Source organism: Diabrotica undecimpunctata, chromosome 8 (genome assembly GCF_040954645.1).
Source record: "Diabrotica undecimpunctata isolate CICGRU chromosome 8, icDiaUnde3, whole genome shotgun sequence".
NCBI classification, from domain to species: Eukaryota; Metazoa; Arthropoda; class Insecta; order Coleoptera; family Chrysomelidae; genus Diabrotica; species Diabrotica undecimpunctata.
This window is the reverse complement of record NC_092810.1, coordinates 39,517,440-39,530,432: the sequence shown is the minus strand read 5'-3', so window position 1 is coordinate 39,530,432 and position 12,993 is coordinate 39,517,440. Positions and strand designations below refer to the sequence as shown.

Sequence of the window (12,993 nt, the reverse complement as noted above, 5' to 3'; positions counted from 1 at the left end):
GTCCCCCCTTACTACGTGTCCAAAATAGGCCACCTTTCTACATTTGATGTTATCAAGCAGCTCGCGAGCAGCATTTGCTCTCTCAAGGACTGCCACATTTGTCAGCATAGCCGTCCACGGAATTTTTAGTATACGTCTGTGCAGCCACATTTCAAAGGCCTCCAGACGATTAATGGTGGATATTTTTAATGTCCATGCTTCGACACCGTATAAGAGGACTGACCAAATGTAGCATTTAACCATGCGCTTTCGAAGTTGAAGTTGCAAGTTATCCTTACAGAAGAATGACTTCATTTTTAAAAATGTCGTGCGGGCTATCTCGATTCTACGTTTTATCTCTTGATCTGGATCTAGTTGTTAAGTAATATGGCAACCAAGATAATTAAAACTGGACACTCTTTGAATTATATGACCATCAACATGTAATCATGCATCTTGATGTGCTAAACGGCTAAACACCACGTGTTTTGTTTTTGAACAGTTTATGTTTAGGCCAAACTCTCTTCCCACTGTATCAATGGCATTTAAAAGGCATTGTAATCCATTCATGTCATCCCTTAAAATAACTGTATCGTCTGCATATCTGATTGTATTTATCAGAATTCCATTAACTTTCACGCCCCATTCCAAATTATGCAGCGCTTCTTTAAATATTCTATCTGAATATAAATTAAATAACAGTGCGGATAGTATACAACCCTGTCTGACACCTCTCTGTATTTTACATATTTCTGTTGATTTTCCGTTTATGCGAGCTGTCGCTGTTTGACGCCAGTATAACTTTTCTATGAATCGTATGTCTTGACTATCAACTCCTTTATATTTTAATATTGTAATTAATTTGTGATGCTGTACTCGATCAAAGGCCTTTTCATAGTCAATAAATACAGCAAAAGACGTATTTCCTTTGATCTCGACATTTCTGCAGTAATACATTTAGTGCAAAGAGGGCGTCCCGAGTTCCCAGTCCATTTCTGAAGCCAAATTGTCTTTCATCCTGGTCTTCTTCACATTTATCTCTGATTCTACTGTGCATGATGCGTAGAAATATTTTCAAAGTGTGGCTCATAAGGTTTATCATTCTATAATCGCTACAGTTTTTCGGGCGTTGTTTTTTTGGTAGTGTTATAAATTCGAACTTTAACCAATCTTCAGGGATATCACCAGTCGAATAAACATAATTGAAAAGCTTGACCAGTATTCCAATGTTTTCCTCATTTATAAGCTTTAACATCTCTGTCGGTATGTTATCAGGGCCAACGGCTTTCTTGTTCTTTGCTAACTTTATAGCATGCAGTATTTCTGATTTTAGTATTTCTGGTCCTTCACCTTCAACTAAAAAAAAATTTTTATTTACATTTTTTAAATAAAATAAAAGTTTCGCTTTGTGGGTATTTGTATTGCCCATAACGCGAAAAATCGTCGTGTGTGTCCGACGGTCTTCGTAGTTTCGCATTGTAGATCTTCGCATTATATCCACAACGCGTTCTGCGCACATCAAAAATGTCCGAAACGCGATGTGAGAAATAAACGAAATTCACAACGCGTTGTGGGTATAAATTTCGGTCAATGGCCGAATTCGGTTATCGAGTACAACATATCCACTATCATGATCTTTGTCTTTGATATGTTTAACTGCAGACCAAATATTTGACTTTCGTTTTCAACCAGTCGTATGAGATTAATTAACTCTTCTTTACTATTTGCAAAAAGGGCTGTGCCGTCTGCAAAACTTAGGTTGTTTATTTTTTGGCGATTTATTGTGATACCCTTTTTCCATCCTTCAAGTGTTCTTTTCATACTATACCTTTGGTAAATCCAGTTTGCTCTTGGGGTATTTCTCTTTGTAGGAAAGTTTTCAGTCTGTTATTGATTATGTGGAGCAATATTTTAAGGGAATAGTTTGAACGCAGTAGTGCAGAACTTTTTAGAGCGGCAGTCAACAGAGTCCGCATAGCCATGATGATTTCCAATCTTCGATAGAAGATGGAACTTAAAGAAGAAGCATTACTTTGCAGGCATGTGAGATAAGAGAGATGGTTCTATAGTTGTCGCTTTTATGAAAGCTGCCTTTTTATGTATTGTCGTTATTGTAAACTCTAGTCGGCAGGTCATTGCTTGGAATGCCATATTTTGTGACTGAGCAAGTGAAGCGCTTTTATTCCGGTTTCTTCTGTAGCTTTGAACATTTTTGATGTTGATATCTGGACCTAGTGCTTTGTTATACTTAAGTTGACTGATCGCCAGTCTTATTTCATTCTCGAGTATGTTAGGTTCTTCAATTGTTTCATGAGTTTGGTGAACAAATTTCCGGCGTTGATCATCTTTATATAGATCCCGGCAATATAATCTCCATATCTCTGCTATATTTTCTCAGTTGATTCTCAAGTTCTGGCTTTAAAGTCTCTTGTTATGTATCGTATTTTTCTTAATAGATCTCTTGGCTAATTGTTCTTACTTAGCTCTCAATTTCTTTGCATATATTGTGATAGTATTGTTATTTATCAGCCTTGCATCTTCGTTTTATTTTTTTGTTGAGGTCTCTTAAACTAGCTTTTTCCCTTTTATTTAAGTACACCAATTTGACAAAGATTTCTTCTATTCTCAATTAATTTGAGGGTTTCATCAGTTATTCAGTATTTTTGTTTCACTGGATTATTTAACTTTCGTCGATTAATTGGTGTTGTTACCCAATGTTTAATAGTGATGTACTCTTACCAATAGAGTACTTTTTTCTTCTTGGGGAATGTCGTTTTTCTTTCTTAGTTCTGTCCTCTTTGTCTCTCTCCGTCTATTGGGCGCTTTAAGTTTGAGCTTTACTTAAGCTACGAGGAGAGTATGAACTGATCCACATATCGCCCCTGGATATGATCTGACTGTTTGGATTGATGATCTCCAGCGAATAGTAGTGAAGATGTAATCAATTTGATTTCTAGACCTATCTTTTCCAAGTATTAAGTCGGCGTAAATTGTGTTTAAAGCAAGTATTCATAATAGAATAGTTATTTGTTATAGCAACCTCGATTAAGCGGTCTTCTCTTTCGTTTCTTTGACATATGCCAAACTTTCCCAGTACATTCTTTATATCGTCATTCTGTGTAGTGTTGCCGACTGTTGCGTTAAAGTCACCGCATATTTAGGTTAGCTCTTTATTTGGAATGTTGCTAATTGTTGTTTCTAATTTTTCGCAGAATTCCTCGACTGTTATGCCGTCTGCTATTATACCTACTGGTTGAAATGTACACTGATTAGAAATTATTGTCCGATGACATCCTAAACCGTTCATTTGTGTCACTTAAAAAGAATAAAAATGTTTTTGATTTATCTGGGATGAACTTTAAACTCTGTGGAATATTTTATTTGAAGTTTATACCAGTTTCTTGGAATATTTTTGCCTATATGTGCAATTAGATATATCCAACTGTTTATCTTTTAAACTAACAAATTTTTAAACTATCATGTTATCTCTTTTCTCGTCTACTATCTATTATTTTTCTAGGGATACAAACTATTTGCAAGTGCTTTAAGTAATACAATATCTAAAGAAACTTGATCCAGTCGTTATACAGATAAAAAAAAGCTCATTAAAAAGTTAATATATTAATTTTTTACACTTGTAAACTTGGCTAATTATTATGTAACATTCATAATTACAACTACGTCGCCTCATAACATGTTTTTTTTTTCAATTTGCATAAGTGAGTGGTTAATATCATATAACGCGGTCTCTGCTACAGCTACTGTGGAAATAGAACGCTTCTAGTTGATAAGATAGTCACCTATCTTGGCAAAACGGTGTTTTGGTTCCGCGGTTCCTTTTTCAAAAAATATTTTCGTGCACGAAAATGTTCTAATCAGTTGTTGGCGAATTATAGCAAATAGTGAAAGTTAATCTAGCATAAAAGTGAAGTGAACTACACAGGTGAGTAGATAAACAAGCTAGTTATATTTAGAATGAACTCTGAAAATATTTATTCGCTTTATTTTGTAATGTACAATAGTGTGCACATTTCCGTTTGGACTTTGTATAATAACTTTAATCGACTTGTTTTTGTTCTACTACCTACTTCTTTTTCGTATTTATTTCCATCCCTTTGAAAATTGCTTCTTATCTTCTCTACAAACAATTCTGTTTGTTAATTGATGGACTGATACCTTTATGAAAGATTTTTCCATTTACTTATCTGATTATTTAATTCTTTATTTCTGTTTAGCAACCACTTGTTCAGACCCTGTTACATTTTTTTCTTGTCTTCACTCCCCTGTCGGCCTTCCAGCCTATCTTCTGTAATTTTTCTCAACATTCTCATCAGTATAATCAACATGTAGTAACTACAGATGTATAACACTAATAAGCATCCTATACAAAGTGTAGGAGAGAATAATAGAGAAACGTTTTCTACAAGAAGTTGATTCTAAAATGGAACAATTAAAGACAACAATTTTGGATTAAGAAAAGGCAGAAGCATCCAAGATCACATTTTTATTATCAAGAAATAATACAAAAGGCACAGAATTCATGCACTGAGTTATACCAAGCCTTTATTTACTTATAAAAAGCATTTAATAGTACTCCAAGAAACACAATAGACATATGCTTAAAAAAGAAAGGTATGGATACCAAACTCAGAGAAGCCAAGGAACAGGAATAATATGGAAGCCGAAGAGTTTTGAATATTGTTAATGACTCTTTAATTATTTATTAAAATTTGTTTAAATGTACCTGAACTTGAGGGTCTCATCCTGCTTGAAATGTGTGCAAAATATGGGCCAGATTGGTTAAATACTGTTACGTTAATTAACAACACTAAGGGCTGAGATCAGTGGAGGATCTAGACATTTGCTTTGGAGGGGAACTTCCAACTTAAAGAGGGAGGACTTCCAATGAATCACCAACCAGAAAACATAAAAAAGATAGTACCCAAACTACACAAAAGACATAAATAATAGGTTTTCTTTAATTTTGGACCTTCTTGGGGGGGATTTCCCTATCGTCCCGTGCATCTAGCTCCTGACTGAGATTAATAGTGCAGTCATTGAAGCGAAAAATACGGTTTTACCTCCGAATTTTTTTACTGTGAACCGATTTGCATGAAATTTTGGAATTAGGCTCATCTTACCCTTAACTTCAAAAGTGAAAATGATCTGAACTCCGCCTATTATTTTTAAGGGGTGTGAACAACCCCTTAATGGAAAAATTGACATTGAGCCATTTTATCGCTAGAAAACATGTCTAATAGTAAGTGGTGAAATTGTAAAGTGTTTTCTAACACAATTACCTCATATTAAAATCATTTTCAACCCCTTGAAAATCTTACAACCCTTGCAAACAACACCTAAATTGAAAAAATCACAAAAAAATACTTTGGTATGACATAAAAAGAGGTAAGTATAGAGTAAGTAGTATTTTATATTCTCTATAATAATTATCAAATTTTTAACCCCCTTTCAACCCTAGAAAACTACCCCTTGATAAAAAATTGTTAAAAAATTTTTTTGATAAAATGAAAAGGATTTAAATATTATTCCACACTCTCGAAAATGATTATCATATTCTTAAGCTTTTCTACCCTTAAAATTACCCCAAAATTAAAACAGTAAATATATATGATTACATATTTAAAAATAATTTAATTTAGAGTAAAAAACTATTATTATTAAAATATAATATTATTATTCATGACTCAATGTCGGAGTCGCTGTCACATTCAATATCTTCTGGCTGAATTGGAGGGCTATTTTGGCAGTTATCTCCACTGTACGTTCCACAGGTACTATTACAAAACAGACCAACTCTTCTGCATCCGCAAGACGCTCCACATCCTTTTTTGCAGTTGCAAAAAATCATTTTCAGGAGTTCTTGTGGTGCGGGTGGATCTACAGACTTAAGTGGATTTAATAAACCGTCATTCATGACCCACCCCCAATCCGTTGGATGGAACACGCATAGCTGATCACCTGGCTTTTTCGTTGGTCCCTTCACTCAAATGTGTTATATATACATATAAGAACGTTGGTATGTATTCACGCCTACGTTTCCAAAATATATGAGTCATTTTATGTATATATACACATTACAAAAGTTTTGGGTCTCTATTATACTGCGTACTTTCACATTCCAAATATTCACACTCCGAAATTTTCAGTTACTAAGTAGAAAAAAATATGATAAGTTTTTGGACCATAACTCCTTCAATTTTCATGCTATCACAATTTATAAAAAACCATTGTAAAGGTAATTAAGAGAGCTACAACATCCTTTATTGCAATATATAGTAAAAAACCTTTTTCTAAAACGGTGAATGGTTAAAGGACTTAAGAGAGGCTGTGATTGCGCTGCCACGCGCTCTTTAAACAATCATATCTCCGTCAATTTTTGTTTGAGAGAAAAAACAAAAAAACCAAATTGTTTGTCAGAAAAATACCTAAATTTTTTATGTGTACACTATTATACGTATCTGTCGTCATTTTTGAGATATTATGAAAAATAGGTTTTTTTTTTAAATTTTAATTTTTTTTTTAATCGTGACTTTTTTGAAAAATATGTGTCCTGAAGCAGCCAAACTGATCCAATCTATCAAGCTCTTCATAATAAACTTAATTCTAGGCGGAATACGATTAATTTTAATTTTGGTGGAAATGGTACTTATGAAACCCATTGATTTAAAAGAAAAAACATTAGATGCTCCTCTTATTTGCAATACAGCTCACTTATTTTACGCGCAAAAGACATTTAATAGTGCTCATTTTAAAGCTTATTTCAAGCACTACAAAACCCTTTTTTATTAGAACGCCTAAAATGCATCTGCTCGCCGCTAGATGGCATTGGCCACATCAATTAAATTTCAGACAAAATAAAAAACGGCTTTGATCTTTAATATCTAGCTTAATATTGCACTTAGAATACATTATAAAAAACCAAATTGTTCATTTTTTTACCTGCTACAATTTTGTTTTTTATAAAATTTTCGATAAAACGTATATTTTTGGAGATATTTGCAAAAAACCGATGAAAACGTGAAAAAATTGTGAATTTTCAATTGCTAATAACTTGAAAAAGATTGGATTTTTCGAAAAACTTTATAGATGATTTTTTTCTTAAATTAGGCCTTCTATCGATATCCGAGGTTATTTTGAAAAAAAATTTCACCCCCGAGAAGGGGTGGCAACCACCAACAGGGAGGTTGCGGAGTTCAAATCATTTTCACTTTTGAAGTTAAGGGTAAGATGAACCTAATTCCAAAATTGTATGCAATTCGGTTCACAGTAAAAAAAATCGGAGCAATAATGCTTCAATGGGGTGTTGTAAACAAAGAGTACTTTGCGTTCCAACTAGAGTAAAAGGAGTGAGTGTAGATGACAGAAGGCTAAGAAAAATCCAACACAGTTTCAAGATGGAGCGTTCGGAAAAAAATAACATATCTCGGGCTATTTCTTTTTTTAAACTGGGGTACAACGTTAAAATAATATAATTTACCGTATTTTCATTGCAAAATTATCCAAAACACAGCCGCTAATGACTACAGGATGTACAAATATTTTCTGAAGTCGCCTTTTTATTGTTAATTTTTATTTATTTATTCAAAATATAATGATATTAAATAAATGTTTAATTAAACATTTAAATTAAATGTTTAATTAAACGCTTATTAAATTTGAAAAAAATTGTATATATAATATTATATTAAGAGAAATTACAACTTCTTAAAGTTTAAATTCTTAATTGAATTTGCCTCGCATATTTATTATAGTCCGGGTAGTATGGGCGCACTGGCTAGGAAAAATATTCCTATTTCATATTTTTTTACAATATTACTTGAAAGAGTCCTCTTATAACAAAAGTGCATGTTTAAACAAATTGTAAAATTAAATTTTTTTTATCCGTAAGTTTTGTTAGGTTAGTTGGCTCATTATGAGCAAAAAATTTTGTTAGTAAATTTTCTCTTAAATGCATCGTTTACGAGATATAAACAATTTAAGATCTTAAACAGTGCAAAATAGACATTTTTAAGACTCGATAGCTCGTAAAAATTAATATTTTTAAGTTAAGTTATCATAAAATTAAAAGATCAATATTTTATGATCAACAAACTTTAGAAAGGGTTAAATTCTTAAAATAATAAACTTCTTGCATGAAAGAGCCGGTCTTTTCACCTCCAGATAAATAATATCCTATCTGACAGATAATCCAGTAAGACAATCCAGAAGCTTATTTATAACATAAACGTAAACTTTATTTCGGAACACACCAATATTTAATTAATTGTCAAAGAAATCACACTTATGCTTTAATATCTCTTTTAATTATATAATTTGTGGTGGCAGGAATAAATTAAATTATGTCAAGAAAAATTTAATAACGAATAAAAAAATTATACATGTATATTAATAATTCTTCTGGAGGTTTCTCCATAACACTAAAATATTATATAGTTAGCTCAAACATTTTCATCTTCAAAAAGTTCAATAATGTCTTCATTTAGCAATTGAGTCGTTTGGTTTCAAAACCAGATACATCATGAAATTGAAATTTTACAGGAAACACGAAAATTGATTAGGACTTGAAGATAAAACATTACCACATCTAAATTTTGGTAACAGTTAGAGGTGGGGGATAGTATGTTTTTGCCATATTTAGGGTCATGAAATGTTTCTATGAAAGAAGTTATGACTGTGCTTTAGATGGATGTATCTGGTTTTGAAACCAAACGTTGTAGATACATCTGGTTTTTAAAGGATTTTTTTAAATTATTTATTTTAAACTTTTATTTTGAAAGTTTAAATACAGATTTTAGATATACACATTTAAATACTTTTTAAAAAATAAGAAAAATGTTTGGTACATATCAAAAAATGTCTTATTTCAAATAAAAAATCTTTGTTTAATGTTTTCAATCAAATAACTACTAGGGTATAAATTAAAGAAACAGTTAAAACTAAACAATTAGATCGGGAACTTCCAAAGGATTCTCACACTGTTCTTCTTTTTCTTGTTGATCTCCCATATTTTCCTGCTGCATCCTTCGCTGTTCATTCTCATTTTCATCTTTTATGTTCTTTTGCTGACTAACGTGTTCATCCTGACCAGGAATTATTATGCTTTTGTAGTACGACAGCGACACCAAAGTCTGATAGTCCTTTCCAAAATGCTTTGTAAGTAAGGCAGATACGTCTCGTAATTTCAAAGGTGATACTTTTACTCCGACTTTAACAGGATTTGGAGGAGTAATATCCTTGATTTTCTTTCCCTTCTTGCAGACAGATTGGTAGTTACCCAAATCCGTTCTGTAATGTACTTCACCCTTAACAAGAATATTATTGTTTTCGATATTTCGTTTGAAAATGAATCTTTTAGCAGGGTTAAATTGAAAATGCCACGACCCTGGTGGACGCAGAAACATTCCAATAGTGGATTTCCAATCAAAATTTATTCCTGTTAGTGGTATAACAGTTGCAAATTCGTAAAACAGTTTGAAGTACTCTTCGGGACTTATTATAACATTAGATTTTTTATTTCTTTTTTCAATGCGCGCGAAAACCCTATCAGAGGGTAAGAACGAATGTCCAACAACTAGAAATATGTATTCTAAAGTTTTGATGTCTTGCGGCGCATGTTTCAAAAAACAGAAACTCAACATACCCATCATGTAGATTTTTTTATTTTGTGCCCCACACCCATCTGATACTAAACGAACAACTCTTATAGTTTCTGGTATGTTGATATTCGTTAGGCAATGGTACACAGCAGAACATAATTCGTTGGGACCTTTGTTATGATCGGTTTCATTCCATTCATAAGTGTATTCATTTTCCTTAGTTTGTGTACATTTCGAATCACCAACGATTATAGTAAGATTATACTTGTACAGTTGTCGCTAATAGTATGCACTCTGATCTGGAACTCGAGACAGAACTTAATTTTTTTGGCAATCAAATGACATTATTTTTTTCCTTTAAAAATGAATAAAATGCTTTAGCCTTAAGTTTGTGGCACCTTTTTTCAGTCATTAGTGTTTCTTTATTCTTTTGATGTTTTTCGTTTTTTATTCTCTCAGAAAGGGAAATACATGTTGAGCATTCATCTGTTCTTGAGCTAACAAAACCAATATTAAATACTGTACGAAATATGTGACGAAAATACGAAGCTTTAACTTTCTTACTCCCGTCAGTCGTTTCAGCATCATACATCCTAAACATCCTATTTATATTAACATCCGAACTTAAATACATGCGGTTACAGGTTTTACTTCTGCAATAATGGCTTTCGATTACATTAAATTTTTTTATAAAAGCTATTACAGATTCTCTTTTCTTTTCATATAGTTTGTATTTTCGATTGCCTCCCCTAGTCTCTGAAGGCATTGTACCAGAGTTAAAATGTCGAGTAACAACACCTATTACCCTGTTCTTTGATAGGCGCAAAGTGTCTAAAAATGCCTTTTGGCATACACGAATCTTTTCTTTCTTATTTTTACAGAAAATAAAATACGACACAGTCATTGATTTAGGTCCCTTTGTGTTGGTAACAAGTCTTGATTTTTTGGAGCGAAAGCATCCGTGTATTTTAATACAAATGAGTCTTGTTTACTTTTTAAGTCTAAGGATCTCTCACTACTTGTCCTGTAAAATTTCTTGTGAAATATTAACTGATCACAACGTTGTATTTCGCCGCAACGATAAGCTGACCCTTTTTTCCCATGTCGACAAGTTATATTCTTCGGTGGACCAGGAGGGCCATATCTGTAAACAAATAAAAGTCCTGAATACTTAAAAACGCATTTTCTGTAAGATAAATCGATTGCAGAACTTGTCTGAAGTGTGCTGACTAATTGTCTGAAGTATGCTGGCTAATTAATTGCCCTTTATGGAGCAAAAGCCAAAAACCACATTAGTAAAAAGAATTTAATTCAACCTAACCTAAAACTTACCGTTGCTTTTTAACTGCTTCCCTTGCCCACGAATCTATATTTCGCTTTCTCTTCCGGGGATTTTCCGTCTCTGAAGGATGGGCTTCCATTATTTTCACTCTCGCACTGTATTTTAACAAGCAATCAAATTTACAGGAAGAAAACACTTTAGATGATAAGAGTAACACAAACACACACAAGCTTGTGAGTAATACTGACTGACACATTGCTAAGAAATCCAGCTGTGGATGACGTAATTCAAATGTGCGCAAGCCATATTCACTTCTGTGATGTATCTGTTTTTGAAACAGACGTTGTATGACTTATCTGGTTTTGAAACTAACTCGAAAATTTAAAGGCTAAAATCAATGAGAAGTATCTGTTTTTGAAGCGTAAGATTTATCAGGTACATGGATGCAGCCTTTAACTTGCCAAAAACGACTTAATCTTAATTTCATGAAAATAGTGATATATCTGGTTTTGAAACTAAACGACTCTTCTATTAATCTTCAAAATTGTCTTCATTTTGATCTCTCGCTAGGTTATAGAATGTTGCTGTAGATTAGAACGGTTAAATCTTGTCAACTTTACAGCTACTTCCATTAGATAAAATAGTACCTGGATAACTCCTTAAAAATGGCTTCACTGTATAATTAGAATCTCTAAGTAACAACCCATTTCTGTTATCTCCATTTACACTATTTTTAATTATCAAGATTATGAAAACATTGAATGCGTAAACTAAGTGAAGAAAAAGAGGTAGAACACCTACTTATAATCTTTTATTGACAACTATTTACAATATATTCTCAGAATATAGATCACTATCAGTTTACTTAACAAATATTATCTTTTGGCACTGAGTTTATAAACATTAAACATCAAACTGATCGATAAACAACAATATTATAGATTATATTTTTGATTTCGCGATAACCAACAACATAACAGACTACAATAAACACAATTTATATTCCAGATAACTTCTTAGTCGGTACTTTATTATAAGTACCGACTAAGAAGTTATATTTATTAAGTACCGATAAGTTTATTCTTGTCAGTTGGTAGTTCAGATTTCTTTCCTGGGCGGTGCTAGGTAATTTAAATCTAAATTAACATAAAGCTTGGAAATATTTTGTTTATTAAATATTATCTTAAAATTACAGCAACAAAAAATATTAAGTATATAGTATATTGAAATGTCAGTTGGTAGTTCAAATTTCTTTCCTGGGTGGCGTAGTTACCCTACCGAACAAACAGTGTGATTTGTCGTCCTACCCTTTTATATAGATAGATATTGCGCTGTCAAATCCACAAGATATTTAAGAAGTTATAATTCCTTATAATATAATATTATATAAGGTAGGTCACCCAAATAAAGCCACGTTAACGTTTAAATTTTTTTTTAAAATGAGGCAGTTGAATTAGAAAATAACAAATTAGCTTTAAATGTCAATTAACTTACCGACAACCTATACTGCTTTCGTTTTTACTGATACATTATAATAAATATTAATTGTTGTTAATTTTACTTTTTTTGCAAATTGGCCTTATTAGGGCCAGGTGTTCCAAATAAGGCCAATAAAAATAAACCATTTTGTGTTCATTCGTGTTAAAAATAATAATTTTAACTGACTGCAAATGAAAGTCAAATTTGTTTTACGGAATGTGTTGGAAAATGAAATAATATAATTTTAAATTATTTATTTACAAAATGAATATTTTTTAAAAAGTACATTTTGGGAGATAAATGCGTTTTTGTCGAATTGTGTAAGTCCTACGTATTCTTCATGCACATACAGGCTAAGCACATCCTCATATCTCTGATCTGGTCCTCGTCACAAACGAATCATGATTCCTTATGGGACAGACCTCGCTGTGATGACTTTGTTAATGGTCTCTTAATTGTACTGCTTGTAGACGGTAGTGACGGATCAACAATTTCACTCCTTGAAGATTCTTTTTTTCATTTTCATTTGGAGGCGTTTGGGTTGTTCATTTTTCTTTATAATAGTTTTCGGTGCATCGTCGCCTTTATCAAAAGGAGCATCAAACAAGTTAATCGCTTGCTTTTGGGCTCGTGAAT

At 32.4% G+C, this 12,993-nt stretch overlaps 1 protein-coding gene across 1 annotated transcript in view; it reads left to right on the top strand.

The window, feature by feature from the left end:
* The first annotated feature begins 3,650 nt into the window (after positions 1-3,650).
* LOC140447468 (arylalkylamine N-acetyltransferase 1-like) overlaps positions 3,651-12,993 on the top strand; it is a 31,223-nt gene continuing 21,880 nt past the window's right edge. The window contains exon 1 of the mRNA XM_072540135.1: positions 3,651-3,922. The gene's annotated coding sequence lies outside the window, so the exon portion shown is untranslated. The remainder of the gene's footprint in view (positions 3,923-12,993) is intronic.